The 12706-nt window shown below is 43.4% G+C and overlaps 1 protein-coding gene across 1 annotated transcript in view; it reads right to left on the reverse strand.

The window, feature by feature from the left end:
* LOC147011072 (phospholipid-transporting ATPase IB-like) overlaps nucleotides 1-12442 on the reverse strand; it is a 169486-nt gene extending 157044 nt beyond the window's left edge. Inside the window, exon 1 of the mRNA XM_085859049.1 lies at nucleotides 12423-12442. The gene's annotated coding sequence lies outside the window, so the exon portion shown is untranslated. The remainder of the gene's footprint in view (nucleotides 1-12422) is intronic.
* Nucleotides 12443-12706: the final 264 nt, after the last annotated feature.

Here is a 12706-nt window from a genome sequence, read left to right on the forward strand (position 1 = left end):
TAATCCTGCTGGGTGTCCATATCCAAACACCCTCCTCACCAGAAAACCTGGTGGAGGAGACGGTTTAGTCGCCGCCAACCCGACCATGGAACAGTTTAGTACAGGTTTACATGGTACCTGTCGCAGGTCACAGATCTAACCTGACCTGACACATTTCGAGATGAGGTCAAAAATTATATAAAGCACGATATCTCAAAAGGTTGTGGACGAGTTATGACGCAACTTGGTGGATGAGTTGAGTAGGTGACAAAAACAAGTCGATTCCATTTTAGTTCAGGTCCAGATCCAGATCCGAACAATCCGTGGGATAGGAAACATGAACCGTTCAGCCAGGTGGAGGTTTGCGCACATATGTTTACCTGTTGCCCCAGTGTCAGTACGTCGCCTTTTCCCCTTTATCACCTCGTTCTTCCATGACCCTAAATAACGTACTTGCTTGTTACAACCATGAACATCTTTTACGTATCACAGATAATGAGAGGCTGAACGGAAACTGAACTGAACTCAAGTATTGGTGTTCAACCAAAATCCCAACAACTTCATAAAAACAATATTCTTTTGGAACATTTAAAAATGCTCTATCTTTATTAAAATGCTGAGCATCAAGGAAGCAGCATGTATAATGTCTAAAGTCTTTGGAATGACATGGCCAGGGTTCAAACCTCCCAGACTCAGAGCAGACGCTCTAACCATAACACCACAAAGTCCTTGGGCTTGATTTAAAAACAAATCTTGCAATGAAAACAGATGAGGAACTTGAGGACATCAGGAGCTGAAGTCAGAATGTTTTGGCACTTTGTGAAGTGAGATGGAAAGATGTTTGTGATTCCAGGAGTGATGATTTCAGGATAAATCCACTTTGGGGGAAAGGAAAGTGAGAATGGTTTTACAATACGAGGTGATAAAAGAAAATCCTGGAAAGTGTCTCTCCAAAGTTATCTGAAACTCTGACGGAAGTTCAGAGCTTAGAGCTGCCCCTGTAGTTTCAAGTTTATCAGCGTTTAATTTCACAAAGAAAGAGTCTGATGGTCATGAACACCTGGTTTAAAAATTACACAAAAAAGGTAAACAAGAGAAAAAAAAAACATTAGGTGACATACACCCGATATCAGATTGACTATCTCTTGAGAAAACGGGGATTTCGTAGTAATCTATCTGTAATTCCAGCAGTGTGTGTGTGTGTGTGTGTGTGTGTGTGTGTGTGTGTGTGTGTGTGTGTCTGTGTGTCTGTGTGTATGTCTGTGTGTGTGACCGCTGTTTCCCCACAACCACTGGTCCGATCTAAGTGAAACTTGTCAGGTATATTATTGCTGGGGCCCTGAGGATGTGCCTTTTCAAGGTTTGATATTAACGGACAAGTGCTTCCCAAGTTATGGCCATTTATTTACCAACCAATGACAAGACACGTTGCTGCGGCCATTTATTTACCAACCAATGACAAGACACGTTGCTGCGGCCATTTATTTACCAACCAATGACAAGACACGTTGCTGTGGGGGCATGGCCGATAGGGAAGAGATCTTCAGCCACGTTTTCCATTATGGGTTACAACTTCAGGACTTCCGGATAATGATGACTTCGTGTATTCTAATAATTTCTCGATTTCTTATGCGCATTTATAGATAAACACAATGCCCCAATCCAGTCGTCATTTACGAGAGTGAAGGAACGGCCTGTGTGGTTGTTTGAAAGTAATTTTTTTCCTCTCTTCTCTTCTCTTTGTGTTTTTCCTAGTGCTGACATTGCGAAAAGGCAAAATACGTTGGCGCTAATTGAATAATTTAATTGGCCATTAAAACGAAATTGCGAATAATCGTAACTGTGATATGCGAACTTCCGGAGAGTGAGGACTTAACTTCGCGTAGGCCGATGCGCAGCCGGCCGACGATGACATCACGTGCCATGCCGGTTACGATGGGTATCGATTGGTGCCTTAGTTACAGTGCCCGTGGCGTAGGAGTGGCAATGGTCAATGGCAGCGAATGTCATGGCAAGCAAAGACAGGGAGGTCAACTTGATTTTAATTTGAATTTTAATTAACTCTGTGAGTGTAAGTATCACAGCAGTTGTTACTTCAATACAAGCGATAATTCGTGGAATACATGTGAACATTCCGTATGGTCATGCACCACTTTCGGATAGTGATGACTCAGTGTATTCTAATAATTTCTCGATTTATTATTTGTATTTATAGATAAACACAATGCCCCAATCCAGTCGTCGTTTATGAGAGCGAAGGAACGGCCTGTGTAGTTATTTGTGGCTCGCAGTTTGAATTTTTTTTGGGGTTTGCACGTATGGCCACGCACGTACGGGCACGTGAGAGCGAAGGAACGGCCTGTGTCGTTGTTTCTGGCAAGCGGTTTTAAAGTATATATATTTATTTTTTGCACGTACAGCCACGCGCGTACAGGCACGCACGTAGGGCACGCACGTACGGGCACGTGAAAGCGAAGGAACGGCCTGTGTGGTTGTTGTTTCTGGCACACGGTTTGAAAGTTTTTTTTGTGGTTTGCACGTACGGCCATGCACCTACGGGCACGCACCTATTGGCAGCACCTACGGGCATGCACTAGTATAAATAATTCTCACAATTTCCTTGGCACAGATGCCGATTCAGAGTGCGATTTGATTGTGACGTTGGCTTCTTTGAAGTTGAATGGAAGAAAGAATGGAACATGCAGGAGGAAATGGAATTCGATAGAGCTGAAAGGTGAAGGTGTGCTGAGGTTCAGACAAAGGGCTAATAACACAATGAGGGAAAAGCAAATTACAAAGGAGAGTCTGAACGAGATGTGTTGCAGGCTGGAAGAGGCTATCAGGAAAAGGGCCAAGCACACTGTTTGATTATTAAAGGGAACATGGGCAAGGAAAACATGGGGAACAACGAAATAGTGGTTAAAATCAATTGGCTCTAAAAAAAAAAAATTAAAATGGGAAGATGTTAACACAGAGCAGGGTCAAAAATATGGATTGGGATTGAACACCAAGTCCAGGAGAGGGAGAGGGAGGCAAGGCAAGAGAAATGTGGCTGACAGGGTGCAGGGTGAGAAGCTGGAGAGGCTGCACAGGAGAAAGTAAAGTTGATTTGTTGGATGAGAGACTAACAAGACTGCAACAACAGAAAAAGACTAGAACGACACTCGATAAAGCGAATACCTCTGCCGGGCTGAACAGTTTATGTTTTCTATTCCACAGATAGGCCGGATCTGCATCCGATCTTCACCAAAATGAAACACACACCCGACTTGTCCACCAAATTCGTCTAAATCCATCCATAACTTTTTGAAATACCTGCTCACAAACAGACAAACAGTCGTGAATGTGTAACCTCTGTCCACCTATTGTTGCGGAGGTAATAAGGACCGAGAGTTGAAGCAATGAAAAAAAGAAAGATGGAAAATGATTGACTGACCCAACTGAAGTGAGAAAGAGGTGGCATGAACATGTGGGAAAGAAGAAAAGGAAGTTGACATTCAAATTGAAATGGAAGTTAATTGTCCGGCTCTTGGTGTGTTCTTGAATGTGAAGTGAGGGATCAATAAGTGAGCTCGAGAAATGGAAACGCATCAAGCATCGATGAGACTACAGCAAAATTCATGAAAAACATGGGAGAGGAGGTAATAAACGAACGACCTTGTGGACTTGTCTCCAAATGCAACTACATATATATATATATATATATATATATATATATATATATATATATATATATATATATATATATATATATATATATATATATATATATATATATATATATATATATATATATACACACACACACAGTGGGGAGAACAAGTATTTGATACACTGCCGATTTTGCAGGTTTTCCCACTTACAAAGCACGTAGAGGTCTGTATTTTTATCATGGGTACACTTCAACTGTGAAAGACGGAAAGACGGAAAGACGGTAAAACAAAAATCCTGAAAATCACATTGTATGATTTTTAAATAATTAATTTGCATTTTATTGCATGAAATAAGTATTTGATCACCTACCAACCAGTAAGAATTCCGGCTCTCACAGACCTGTTAGTTTTGTCTATAAGAAGCCCTCCCATTCTCCACTCATTACCTGTATTAACTACACCTGTTTGAACTTCTTATCTGCACAAAAGACACCTGTCCACACTCAATCAATCAGACTTCAACCTCTCCACAATCGGCAAGACCAGAGAGCTGTCTAAGGACATCAGGGACAAAACTGTAGACTTGCACAAGGCTGGGATGCGCTACAGGACAATAGGCAAGCAGCTTGGTGAGAAGGCAACAACTGTTGGCGCAATTATTAGAAAATGGAAGAAGTTCAAGATTACTGTCTATCTCCCTTGGTCTGGGGCTCCATGCAAGATCTCACTTCGTGGAGCCTCAATGATCATGAGAAAGGTGAGGGATCAGCCCAGAACTACACGGCAGGATCTGGTCAATGATCTGAAGAGAGGTGGGACCACAGTATCAAAGAAAACCATAAGTAACACACTACGCCGTCATGGATTAAAATCCCGCAGCACACGCAAGGTCCCTCTGCTCGAGCCAGCGCTTGCCCAGGCCCGTCTGAAGTTTGCCAATGACCATCTGGATGATCCAGACCAGGAATGGGAGAAGGTCATGTGGTCTGATGAGACCAAAATAGAGCTTTTTGGTTTAAACTCCACTTACCGTGTTTGGAGGAAGAAGAAGGATGAGTACAACCCCAAGAAAACCATCCAAATCGTGAAGCATGGAGGTGGAAACATCATTCTTTGGGGATGCTTTTCTGCAAAGGGGACAGGACCACTGCACCGTATGGATGGGGCCATGTATCATGAGATCTTGGCCAACAACCTCCTTCCCTCAACAAGAGCATTGAAGATGGGGCGTGGCTGGGTCTTCCAGCATGACATCGACCCGAAACACACAGCCAGGGCAACTAAGGAGTGGCCCCGTAAGAAGCATCTCAAGGTCCTGGAGTGGCCTAGCCAGTCTCCAGACCTGAACCCAATAGAAAATCTTTGGAGGGAGCTGAAAGTCTGTGTTGCCCAGCGACAGCCCCGAAACCTGAATGATCTGGAGAAGATCTGTATGGAGGAGTGGGCCAAAATCCCTGCTCCAGTCTGTGCAAACCTGGTTAAGAACTACAGGAAACGTCTGATCTCTGTAATTGCAAACAAAGGTTTCTGTATCAAATATTAAGTTCTGTTTTTCTGATGTATCAAATACTTATTTCATGCAATAAAATGCAAATTAATTATTTTAAAATCATACAATGTGATTTTCAGGATTTTTGTTTTAGATTCCGTCTTTCACAGTTGAAGTGTACCTCTGATAAAAATTACAGACCTCTACGTGCTTTGTAAGTGGGAAAACCTGCAAAATCGGCAGTGTATCAAATACTTGTTCTCCCCACTATATATATATATATACATATATATATATATATATATATATATATATATATATATATATATATATATATATATATATATATATATATATATATATATATATATTGTTACGAATTTGGGAATACAATTGCCCACAACATCCAGGTTCCTTTAGTCAGTTATGTCGATAAGTGCTTGTTCCCTAGATAGTTCAGCTTCCATTGTTTAATGGGCAGAAATCGATTAGAAGCGCTGTGATTTAATTTAAATTTAATAGTTAGGGAGCGATCACAACACAAAGGAAGACGCCCCTCCCCTCTTCTGCAAATAGGAAGAAGAGCTCTCCCGTCCCGTGATTCATGACGTCAACAACTCCCTCCCACCCATGGTTGGGCGGGGGATGGAGCACGAGGGCATGAGTCACGCCTGGAGCGGGGGAGGGGGCCGATAGGAATAAAAATGGGATACTCTGCTTTGTTCGGGCTGGTTGTTCAGTAGGCCTTCGGGTTCTGCTTGGCTTGGGTTAGGGAGGAGGCTTTTTGAAGGCTTTTTGCTTCGGCTTGGCTTTTAGCAGGCCTTTGGGTTCTGCTTGGCTCGGTTCGCTTTTTCGGCTCGGAGTTCTTGGTTTGTGTTGTGAGAGGCTTTGTTCATCGGAAGAGAGTTGAGCTGGTTGCTCGGCTGGCTCTTCTTGGTTCGTGGAGCTCTTTGTTCTCCGCTTGGTTCCCGGCTTGGTGCGACTCATCGGCCTGATCTTGGAGGTGGTTCTTCGAGACAGCGACGCATCGACGGGAAGGATCAGCATCTCGTCTCACCAGCACGTGTTCGGAAGCGCGAGAGGATTCGCTGGAGCTCGGGAAGGATCGCGGCTCATGGCGATTGGATCCAGCTCGCTCTCGCTGGAGCCCGGGTCCGAACAGCTTGAAAACCACACGAGGTGGAGAGGTTCGAGATAGGTTCTGGGTTTCAGCTCATCTGTCCCTCCGAGCTGGAGTCCGTTATTAAAGGCATCAGCCACCATTTCCTGGGTGTGTGTGTGCATACGTGTGTCCGTGGGCCCGTCTAATAAGTCGGAAACTGTTAAGTGCTTTGTGTGTGTAAATGATTGCATTGCATTTCGTGTAGTCGGTATAGTTCTGCTCTTACGTGCTTCCCTAGTTCCCCATTATTGTTAATAAATACCCCAATTGTTAAATGTTTTTCAGCTCGTCGCGTCGATTCTTTCATTTACTGAGCATTTTGTGTGTTGGGAGTTAGACAGCCGTTGGTTTGCCGTAAAAGGGGGACATTTGGACCGGCGGTTCTCGGCGATTAAGCCGCTTGGAATCACGCACGGGACAGGCTCGCTTAAGCGGCTTGTTTCGTATGAGTTCCGTCGAGGGTGGAGTACCCCGGTAGTTGGATCACGTGGGTATTTAGGTAAATTGAAGATTGGCAATTGACCCTACCCCACGTCGTCTGCCCATTGGCGTATTTCGGTTCTTGCACAAGGACCCGTTGCCTTCGGAGTTATCTGGGCGGCGATCTATATTCCGGGCGATCGGTCGGGCCGACTCGACTTGCGGGTCAGAGCGGTCGGCTCGCGGCCGACCCCCGGCACCGTAGCAATATATATTTCCAGCAATGTGTGTGTGTGTGTGTGTGTGTGTGTGTGTGTGTGTGTGTGTGTGTGTGTGTGTGTGTGTGTGTGTGTGTGTGTGTGTGTGTGTGTGTGTGTGTGTGTGCCTGCGACCGCTGTTTCTCAACAACCACTGGCCTGATCTAATTGAAACTTGCTAGATATATTGCTGGGGACCTGAGGATGTGCCTTTTCAAGGTTTGATATTAATCGGACAAGTGCTTCCAAAGTTATGGCCATTTATTTACCAACCAATGACAAGACACGTTGCTGCGTGGGCGTGGCCGATGGGGGAAGGGAACCTCAGCCACGTTCCCCATTACGGGTTACAACGCACGGACTTCCGGATAATGATGACCGTGTATTCTAATAATTTCTCGATTTCTTACGCGCATTTATTGATTAACACTATGCCCCAAGTTATGATCGTTTTCATATTAGACGGTGCATAAATTTCAGTAACATCCGAGTGAGCTGGTATGTTCCGAACCAGGAAGTAAATTTTTTTTTTTTGCACGAACGTTTTTTTTCTCTCTCTTCTCTTCTCTTTGTGTTTTTCCTTGCGACGACATTGCGAAAAGGCAAAATACGTTGGTGCTAATTGAATAATTGGCCATTAAAACCAAAATGTTGGCAGATCCAGCAGCCTCCGCATTCTTGCGCTGGACGAGGAAACAAAGAAGAAGCGCTGTTTCCTCAGCAATGTTGTTTATGAAGAGGTGCTAACGAGATAAAGGTGTGTACATGGAGACAATATTTATTATTATTTATTTATTGAAGAAAAATTGTTCCGAAAATAATTTATCAAAAAAAGTGCACAACTTTTTTTTTGTTTCCAATTGTCAAAACGGTGTGGCCTTTGGAAGTGTTAAGGAATTCAGCTCTACTCAACATGCTTGCCAACGAAATACATCTCAGTTTGGTGGTAAAAATGATTCACAACGACGGGTTTCCTTACTCATTGCTCTGCAGTCTGCATTCAACCCCTTCATTTGTCATCTCATTGACCTCATTTCATCTATCTATAATTCCAGCAATGTGCGTGTGTGTGTGTGTGTGTGTGTGTGTGTGTGTGTGTGTGTGTGTGTGTGTGTGTGTGTGTGTGTGTGTGTGTGTGTGTGTGTCTGCGACCGCTGTTTCTCAACAACCACTGACCCGATCTCATTGAACCTTGCCAGGTATATTGCTGGGGACCTGGAGATATGCCTTTTCAAGGTTTGTTGTTAATCAGAAAAGTGGTTCCCAAGTTATGGCCATTTATTTACCAAACCAATGACAGGACAGGACACGGTGCCATGACGTCACGATTGAGGACACAATTCTTCTTCTTTTTTTTTTGCACGTACGGCCACGCACATACAGCCACGCACATACGGGCATGCGAGAGCGAAGGAATGGCCTGTGTGGTTGTTGTTTCTGGCACGCGGTTTGAGTTTTTTTTGTTGTTTTTTGTTTTTTTGCACGTACGGCCACACACGTACAGCCACGCATGTACGGGCATGCGAGAGTGAAGGAATGGCCTGTGTGGTTGTTGTTTCTGGCACGCGGTTTGAGTTTTTTTTGCACGTACGGCCACGCACTAGTATGTATTGATATTGATATTGATATACAGTATATGTACAAGAAAAATTTTTTTAAAAATAAATGTAAAAACATAGATGCAATTAATAACAGAGGGGCACTCGGTTGTGCGCATACTCTCCGCCAGGTAATGCCTGATCCATGAGAACATATCGATCCCATTAGATTTTTGAAATATCATGCTATACAGTACTAAAAAAATAAATAATTCTCATATTCAGATCCGGATTCGGATCTTCACCAAAATTGAATCATTTCTTCCTTGTCACACACCCAAACCTGTCCACCACATTTCGTCCGAATCCGTCCACAACTTCTTGAGATATCACGCTGTACATCGGTCTAGCCCTATCTCTCAATGGTGAAGAATTACTTTAAAAATTATCAGATCCAGATCCGGATTCGGATCTTCACCAAAATTGAATCGTGTCTTCCTTGTCACACACCCAATGTGTCCACCAAGTTTCGTCCGAATCCGTGCACAACTTTTTGAGATATCGTGCTACATATCGTTTTTGGCCCAATCTCTTAATGGTGAAGAATCACTAAAAAAAATTCTAGTAGTCGGATCTGGATCAGGATCTTCACCAAAATCTAATCATTTCCTCCTTGTCCCACACCGAACCTGTCCACAAAATTTCATCCGGATCCGTCCACAACTGTTTGAGATATCCTGCACACAGACAGACAGACAGACAGACAGACAGAAAGGGGTTAAAACATAACCTCCTTGACCTTCGGTGATGGAGGTAAAAACCAGCCAAACGAGGGAGGAACGACACCACAATCCTCAAATGGATTACTGGCACAACTTCTGACATTTTACTTTTGTTGTAGGATTGTGATGGATTATTTATTTATTTATTCACAAGGTGAGCGCCTTGCAAAGCAGTTGATCCAGAACAACTGACTTGCGAGGCCATCGGAAGCTGCTTACTAGCGGAACACACCCTATTGATGCGCACGGGTTAACGTCCATCAGGATGTCGAACGGTGTGCTCATCGATGCCCAACCTGCATACTTACCTGCGACCTACCTGCGAAGCACCTATCTGACAATTTTAGCCTGGTGGGGAATCAAACCCAGATTAGACAGCTCAGAGGAACTGTAAGTGTGCTCGCTGTACCTTTCCACCATCGCTCTCAAATAAGGTTTGTTTAAACTGCATCATGATAAATAGAGGAGCTTGAAATGAGGAGGTTTTATTTTCAGCAACACACAGGCCGCGGTGTGGCCACCAGGGAACTTGGGATCATGAATAATTATATGCCGCTGATGGTATATCTCTTGCTTCTCGTGTTAATCACCATGGAAACCCCATCCCTTGGACCAGGCCATGCTCAGTTACTATGGCAACAGCAGCATTGGCAATTTTATGCGAACTGCATATTTCGAAATGCCAATAAGTGACAATTTATAACAAGAAAGTAGTTTATTAAGACAAATGGCTGTAAAATAGATGTTTTGTGCAACGTGTGCAATGTTGTGCTTGATGATAGAATTCGGCTCACCTGTTTGCTCCTATTTTCTGTGTTTTTCAGAATATGACTGGTTTTGGAAGCATCTATTCACCCAGAATGACATAAGCTGAGGGAGGCTATCTACCTGCAGCTGCATGATTTGATGACTATGGTGAGTGAGTGAAAACGAAACGTGTGAACAAGAGCAAGAGGCACACCTTGGATGTGCTGGATGGATGGGGTGAAGGCTGCAACCAAGCTGACCCTGCCAGAGCTTTGGGGAGCAGTGCAGGAGAGGGATGTTTGGAGAAATCTGATCACGAATGTCACCAGAAGTCAACCACAGTGTGTGTGTGTGTGTGTGTGTGTGTGTGTGTGTGTGTGTGTGTGTGTGTGTATGTGTGTGTGTGTGTGTGTGTGTGTGTGTGTGTGTGTGTGTGTGTGTGTGTGTGTGTGTGTGTGTGTGTGTGTGTGTGTGTGTGTGTGTGTGTGTGTGTGTGTACATATATATATATATATATGAAAAACACAGTCAGTGAAACCGTATGTGACGCCTTGGTATATGTCTTCATTACATACTGTTTGAATGTGAGTTGCACCATGACTACGTCTATTAATTACGTACTATTGCAACGTACCTTTTAAACCTTTTGACCCTTTAGACTGCTGAGATTCCTTAGACCTTTAAAAACCCTTTCAGACTCTCCGGATGCAATTACACATTTACATTCTTTAGACTCCTTGGAGGAAAGACCCTTGAAGACCCCTAAAACCCAAAGACCCATTAAGACCTTTAAGACACACAAAACCCTTAATACCCCAATACTGCTAAGACCTTGTACACTCTATATACCCCGTTAAAACCCTTAGTCCCTATAAACCCCGTTAGAACCATTAGCCCCCATAAAACTCATTAGAACCCTTAAGACCATTAAGACCCTCCAGACCCTTTCCACCCCTAAAATCACAATATACCCTCTTTTACTTTTAAGACCATTAGACACCTTTAGACCCTTCACTCTTTCCAACTTGTATACCCTTTAGACCCCTAGAACCTTCAGACCGACAGACCCTCTTGACTTTTACACCCCTCAAGTACATTGACTTCCTCAGACCTTAAAATCATTTAGACCCCTTACACCTTTCAGACATGTTACACAGTTTGGACCCTTGACCATTTCAAGCTTTTGACCACTCAGACCTTTTTACACCCTTTTTAGACACTTTTGATCTTCTTTTTCGACGCATTCCTTTAGACCCCTTAGACATTTAAATGCTTTTGAGATTACACCCTTTAGACCATAACTACATTGGAATGTACCCTTTAGATCTTTAAACCATCTCAAACCTTCATGGCTCACACCATGCAAACATCTATGACCTTCTTATAAAATCAAAATAAAGACCAATTACCTGCACCGTAGTCCCAAGAAGGAAGTCAGACTTAACAATACATATGTATACACACACACACACACACACACACTCACACTCACACTCACACTCACACACACTCACACACTCACACACACACACACACACACACACACACACACACACACACACACACACACACACACACACACACACACACACACCACATATATAAACACACAAACACAGATATATTATGCACTGGTATTTCCAAAAGCTATTTCATTTGAAGCTCTAACCTTAACTTATGAGCAATCAACTGATTTCTAAACTGCCCGGATCATCAGCTGGGCACCGTTTTTCATCGAGTTTCGATCCTTTCAGCCCAGAACCTCTCCAAACGGCAGATCCACAAGCCCGGTCACCAGAACCAAACACAGACGGTACTTTTTCAGCAAGCAATGTGGAAACTCTACCCACCTCGAGGGTGATTACTCTGCTAATCTATTATATAAATCTCATTCTAACCACTCACCAACCCATTGACTGACTCACGGACTGACTGATATTAATGTTCGGTTCCTTCCGGGTGATGTAGAAACCTAAAATTTTGCACGCCAATGGACATCCAATCCGTTATGCCGGGAAAAATTACAGAACTATCAGAAACCATCCGGAAATGAAAATATCCGAAAATAAGTGCAGCCTTGTGCTCACTGCAAGTGAATGACCCGAGACAATGGAGACAATGGGAGGTCATGCTGCAACTACTGCTATTTATTATGTACCTACATACGAATTATGTACCTATTATGTACATATATATATATATATATATCCAACAAATGGCTCTTCCACCTAATAATAGCACCGGCATGACATGACATGACTCATGCTGCGCATGTACACCACCACACCATGTACACCACCACACCATGTACACCACCACACCATGTACACCACCACACCATGTACACCACCACACGTCACCTTCAATGCCGGATGGCTTTTGTTGGCATACTCACATCTCTTAGAAACTGAGATTTACAGGTCACAAATCAAGAATGGTGGAGCCGTCCACGTCCACCACGGTTTTGTCCCTTATTGTGAGCTCCTCAAGAGAGCACATCACACAATAATTAATTTGCTTGTGACCTAGATACGGTTATAATGTTTCCATGGTCACAAATTAATGATTTGTTTGTTTGTGACCATAAACTAGATATGGTTATAATGCAAAACACCTGACTTGGTGAATCATCAAAGCACAGATCATGTCTCACATCAGTCAAAACTTCACAACCTGTGA

The sequence above is a fragment of the Eptatretus burgeri genome, chromosome 16 (genome assembly GCF_056783735.1).
Source record: "Eptatretus burgeri isolate ZD-2024b chromosome 16, Ebu_testis_v1, whole genome shotgun sequence".
NCBI classification, from domain to species: domain Eukaryota; kingdom Metazoa; phylum Chordata; class Myxini; order Myxiniformes; family Myxinidae; genus Eptatretus; species Eptatretus burgeri.